Consider the following 6,118-nt stretch of genomic DNA (forward strand, 5'->3'; position numbering starts at 1 on the left):
TCAAGTCCCAAGGATCCATACAAGTATTAATCTTGGCACTTGGGGGCTAATGCTTAATTGATCAGATAAATCAGATGTTAATAAATTCAACAAGGATAAGCTTGATAATAGTAAGTCCCGGTTCATCTTGAAGAGATAAACCGGCCCTTGGGGGCTACACGGTTGAAGTTTTTCTTATCAAAGTCCCGGTTCATCTTGAAGAGATAAACCGGCCCTTGCGGGTTACACTAGAGTTGATATGAAGTGAAAGGAAGGACAATTTATGAAACGTTCGAGCAAGAATTACCTCATAGCGCTCCTTCATCAAGTTGACTAAGCCGGCTTCATAGTCGCGGCTTATATACAGGCGGTTTAAATATCCAGAGTGCAAATCTGGGGTGTTGCGGTGAGCATACTGCAACAAGTCGGTCTTCCACTTACCCTTGTCCATGGCAGCAAATTCTTCCTTGGCACTATGCTTTGATAAAGAGACAGGGTTGCCAGGAGGAGTATGGCCGATACTAGTAATTACAACATCATCTGTGGCACCGTCAACAGTTCTTGCTGGGCTTGGTGGATTGGCAGAAGGGCTTGGCAGATCAGTAGGCTAGTTTGTTGTATTTATCTCGGCTGGTTTAGTAAAAGTATCCTGAACTTGAGGTGCTAGATCTTCCAGGACAGTGTCAACATTTGGGTCGTGAACCTCGGGGGTCTTCTCCGGTTCAGGGACCTGGTTGTCATCAGTCGGTTTACTCAACTTAGCTCTCTTACTAAGTCTGGCTTGGGCACTGAAGAAGGCATATGCAGAAGTCAGTACAATAAACCGGTCCAAAACATAAAAGGTTAAAGTGTAATATACTTACCCAGGAACAGTCTTGAGGGGAGGCATTTGGGTGGCTGATGATTCACCGGAGGATGAATTGGAGGTTCCCTGATAATTTGAATCAGACGGATTAAGAGGGTATCGGAAGTAACCCTCCTTAGGATAAAATGTATTAGAAGTGCAAGAGACCTCTGGACGGCGTTTTCAGACCAGACTGTCCGGTAAACCGGAGGAGGTAACCAATTGGCCGCTATGCCGGGTCGTGCGACGAGATTCATGCTGCTGTGTCTTCAAAGAAAAGCGCGGATCCAAATAAGCAAGAGGGTGTGAATATTTTACTTTCCGGATTGTTCGATGGATTTTTGGTGTTGGTAGAGGATCTAAATCAGAAGAAAGGAAAATTACCTCTACATCATCAGCACGGCTGGCTTCCACATCATCCTGATAATGATCATTGTCAATAAGGTGCATGAAAAATGAACCAAGAGAATCAAGTTCTACCTCTGATTCTGAGTCATCAAGGTCTTCATTATTAGATGGCCCAGGGGACTCGATGGTTCTCTTCTTTGTTGGCCTCTTTGTGACCTTGGTCTTAACACGAGGTGCTCTCACCGGTTTGTCTTGTGGATTTGCCGGCTTGTCTTGATGTTTCCTCTTCCAGAACGGATCATTGCCCTGCAAAGATAGACAGAAGGCCATCAAAAAGTGTCAAAAGAGGGCGGATTAAAGTAGAAAGATGCAATTCTTACAGCTGGCGGTTTGTTGGAGGCATAAAAGGGACGCAGCCCAGTCTTGCTGCACTCAGATATCGGTTCATCCAACATTTTTTGATAGCTTCAGTAATCTCTTCATCAGTTAACTGCATATTAGTGTGCCGTTGAGGGTCGTTGACATTCCCAGATTATTCACACATTAACCCGGTGCGACGGCTTAAGGGCAAGATACTCCACGAAACCCAGCAACAGACAAGGTCAATACCGGTTAAACCGTTTGCCATAAAAGCCCGGATCTTAGAAATCTATGGTGCATATTTCGATCGTTCCCTGGCAGTAAGCCGTTGACACAATGGATGTTCATTGCTGAGCCGGTGAGCACGATAACCCGGCAGAGGATTTTCATCATCAGGAGCAGTATTCCGGCAGTAAAACCACGTCTGATTCCAGTCCTTGGGGTGGCTGTGATGTTTGGCATGAGGAAAATTGACTTCTTTCCTTTTTTGAATTGACACCCCGCCAAGTTCAGTATTGGGGCCGTCGGTAAATTCAGTACGGCGGTTCAAGTGAAAGAAGTCTCTAAAAAATTCAACGGTCGGTTCTTCTTGCAGGTAAGGTTCACAAAACACTTGGAAATTGCAAATGTTGGACACAGAGTTCGGTCCAATGTCTTGAGGGCGGAGTTGGAAGCTGGCAAGTACATCACGGAATTTTTTTGATCCGGGAGGGCTAAACCCTCGGTCCAGATGATGAACAAACACAACTACTTCTCCAACATGGGGTTCAGGAGGATTTTCAGTGCCCGGGACCCTCCAGTGGATGGTTTCTTTGCTCGCTAAACTGCCAGTTGCAACATACCCTTCCAGTTGTTCTTCAGTGACCCGAGAATGGACCAATTGCAAGCAGAGAACTGTTTGGCCATTATTGATGACAAGCTATAAAAGAAGATTAAAAGCCGGTTCACGATTCAGGACTGGTATAGATAAACCGGTGTCAGGCCGGGGGAAGGAGTCAATCAGAGCATATGTACACGTTAAACCGGATACTGATGTTAAGGTAAAGTTGGCGGTTTAAGAGAGCGCTAATGGTACCTGGCGGATTATCATTTTCTAAAGGTTAAACCGCCTACAGTGGTATGGAAGAAACAGATCTAAAAATTACTAAGTGCTGCAGAAACAGGTTTCACAGGCTAAAGTTATAATTATGGATCTAGCGCAGTTCAGAAAAAGGAAAATTTTCAAAGCCCTAAAGTGGCGACAGCAGAACAGCAAAAGTCCAGATGGGATCTGCTCACATACGAAGGGATACTATGGTGAGGAAAATAACCTATAGCTACGGCCGCGCGGGGAGGATATCAAACTCATCAAGATATGATGTGACAGTAAGGTCAAGTAGTGAACGCTGACGAACAGTGATGAACACCGATGAATACATGAAACCCTAATGCAAATCTAGGGTTGAAGAAAGAAGGTTTACTGGCTTTACAGGAGCAGCGGAGAGGTGTCGCGGTTCTCTGGTACGTTCAGGTCGATGCAGCAGCCAGGGGTGGTGCAGCGTTTGAAGGTCGAGGGCGGCGGCGGAGCTTTAGGGCTCGGGCGTCGCGAGGAGGAAGAAGAGGCGAAGAGGCACGGAAGGGGAAAGAAAAAGACCTATGGTCCTATTTATAAGGCAAATGGATAAGTAGGCAGGCGCGGGAATTGAGGAGCCCAAAAATAGATATGGGACACAGCTGTCGCCTCGGTCTTCGGAGGTCAATTAATAAAAGGAAGTATTGACAGGGTTTTTCAAGCAAGTGACGTCATGACGGTTTACGGTGATTTTAGAAGATGATGTGATGGCAGTTTACAAGGATAAACACGAAGATGCTCAAGATGGAATTTCTTTAAATTGAAGATTGACATGAACAGGTTCAAATCAATCTGGGGCCTAATGTTGGGGATATAACTACTGAGTATAAACCGCCCAGAAGGGGCCGGGTTATGCTCATAAGTGATCGTCTACATTGAAGCCCATGAAGATGAAGACTATGGCGCTTTACTACATAAGCTTAGAGGCCCAGAGCCCAATGGCGGATTAGGGCCCATGTATGTAAACCGTCTTGAGATGTGTAACTTGTGTTGTAAGTTAGGGAAAGGAAGAAATCGAGCCGGACACTTGTACGAGCCGGCCTCGAGATTCTGTAGACCGACCGGGCGTCAACCTATGTATATAAGGGACGACCTGGCGGTGGTTCAGGAACGAGAAACATCAACTCGAGAACTAGGCAAAGCGTATTCGCTCCCTGGTTATCGAGACCCCATCAATTCCACCACAACTGGATCATAGGCTTTTACCTTCACCGCAAGGGGCCGAACGAGTATAAACTCCCCGTGTCCTTTGTCCGATTTAACCCCTCTAAGCTAACCTAGTCGCGATGCCTCCACGACTAAGTCCTTTCACTAGGACATCTGACGTGATAATTCCACGACAGTTGGCTCCCACTGTGGGGCTATCGCACGATGGTTTCAAGTTCTTCGAGGGCAAGTTTGAAGGACTCAAGGGATATGCAGTGTGCCGGATGACCAAGAGTCGCCGCGGCAAGGTCTACATCGACGACGCAGGATGGGGCCCCAACGCCGGCTCAATCGAGTACGGCTACCGGGTCCCCTTTGGAGGGATTCACGTCTTTATCGGCAAGATTCTAGTGGGTCAGAATTTCAAGGACATCTGACGTGATAATTCCACTATAGAGTCCAAACGGAATGAAACCTTCGAGAGCGATCTTTTTGGAACAAACGCAATCCAGGAGACTAGTAGTGGACATCAAGAAGCAGCCAAGGCGGCCATGAGGGTGCAAGGCGCGCCCGGGGGGGAGGGGCGCCCTGCCTCGTGGGCCCCTCGTGGCTCCCCTGGCCTACTTCCCGGGGGGGAGGGGGGACCTGCCTCGTGGGCCCCTTGTGGCTCCCCTGACCTACTTCCTTCACCTATATATATCTTCGTACCCCTAAACCATCCAAGAGCACCACGAAAAACTATTTCCATCGCCGCAACCTTCTGTATCCGCGAGATCCCATCTTGGAGCCTTTGTCGGTGCTCCGCTGGAGGGGGAATCGACCATGGAGGGCCTCTACATCATCCCCAAGGCCTCTCCGATGAGTTGTGAGTAGTTTACCATAGACCTTCGGGTCCATAGTTATTAGCTAGATGGCTTCTTCTCTCTCTTTAAATCTCAATACAAAGTTCTCCTTGATCTTCTTGGAGATCTATTCGATGTAACTCTTTTTGCGGTGTGTTTGTCGAGATTCGATGAATTGTGGGTTTATGGTCAAGTTTATCTATGAGAAATATTTGAATCTCCTCTGAATTCTTTTATGTATGATTGGTTATCTTTGCAAGTCTCTTCAAATTATCAGTTTGGTTTGGCCTACTAGATTGATCTTTCTTGCAATGAGAGAAGTGCTTAGCTTTGGGTTCAATCTTGCGGTGTCCTTTCTCAGTGATAGTAGGGGCAACAAGGCACGTATTGTATTGTTGCCATCGAGGATAAAAAGATGGGGTTTATATCGTATTGCTTCAGTTTATCCCTCTACATCATGTCATCTTGTTTAATGTGTTACTCTGTTCTTATGAACTTAATACTCTAGATGCATGCTGGATACCGGTCGATGTGTGGAGTAATAGTAGTAGATGCAGGCAGGAGTCAGTCTACTTGTTGCGGATGTGATGCCTATATACATGATCATGCCTAGATACTCTCATAACTATGCACTTCTCTATCAATTGCTCGACAGTAATTTGTTCACCCACCGTAATAATTATGATATCTTGAGATAAGCCACTAGTGAAACCTATGGCCCCCGGGTCTATTCTCTATCATATAAGTTTCCAATCTACTTTATTTTGCAATCTTTACTTTTCAATATATATCATAAAAATACCAAAAATATTTATCTTATCATATTATGTCTATCAGATCTCACTTTCGCAAGTGGTCGTGAAGGGATTGACAACCCCTTTATCGCGTTGGTTGCGAGGTTCTTGTTTGTTTGTGTAGGTACGAGGGACTTGTGAGGAGCCTCCTACTGGATTGATACCTTGGTTCTCAAAAACTGAGGGAAATACTTACGCTACTTTGCTGCATCACCCTTTCCTCTTCAAGGGAAAAACCAACGCATGCTCAAGAGGTAGCAGGGGGCCACGATCGTCCCAGCGGCCTCTGCCATGACCTCCTTTGCGGCCGTAGCCACGGTCGTTGCGCTTAGGGCGACGGCCGAGGCGCCCATCCTGGATAGCCCTGAGCTCTTGGCAGGCGTTGGTGTTGTGGTCGTGCACGTTGTGGAAGACCCAGAACGGGCGGTTGCCTTTGGAGGACTCAGGGTGATCACAACCGCGCTTCATGTCAGGCTCGGTCGTGAGCACCATCGGGCCCTTGCACTTCACATCCTTCGCATTAGCTTTCTTGTCTTCAGGATCGGTGAGGGAGTCCCGGATTAGGGGGTGTCCGGATAGCTGGACTATGACCTTTGGCCGGACTCCTGGACTATGAAGATACAAGATTGAAGACTTCGTCCTGTGTCCGGATGGGACTTTCCTTGGCGTGGAAGGCAAGCTTGGCGATACGGAT

This window comes from Triticum dicoccoides, chromosome 2B (assembly GCF_002162155.2).
Source record: "Triticum dicoccoides isolate Atlit2015 ecotype Zavitan chromosome 2B, WEW_v2.0, whole genome shotgun sequence".
Taxonomy (NCBI): domain Eukaryota; kingdom Viridiplantae; phylum Streptophyta; class Magnoliopsida; order Poales; family Poaceae; genus Triticum; species Triticum dicoccoides.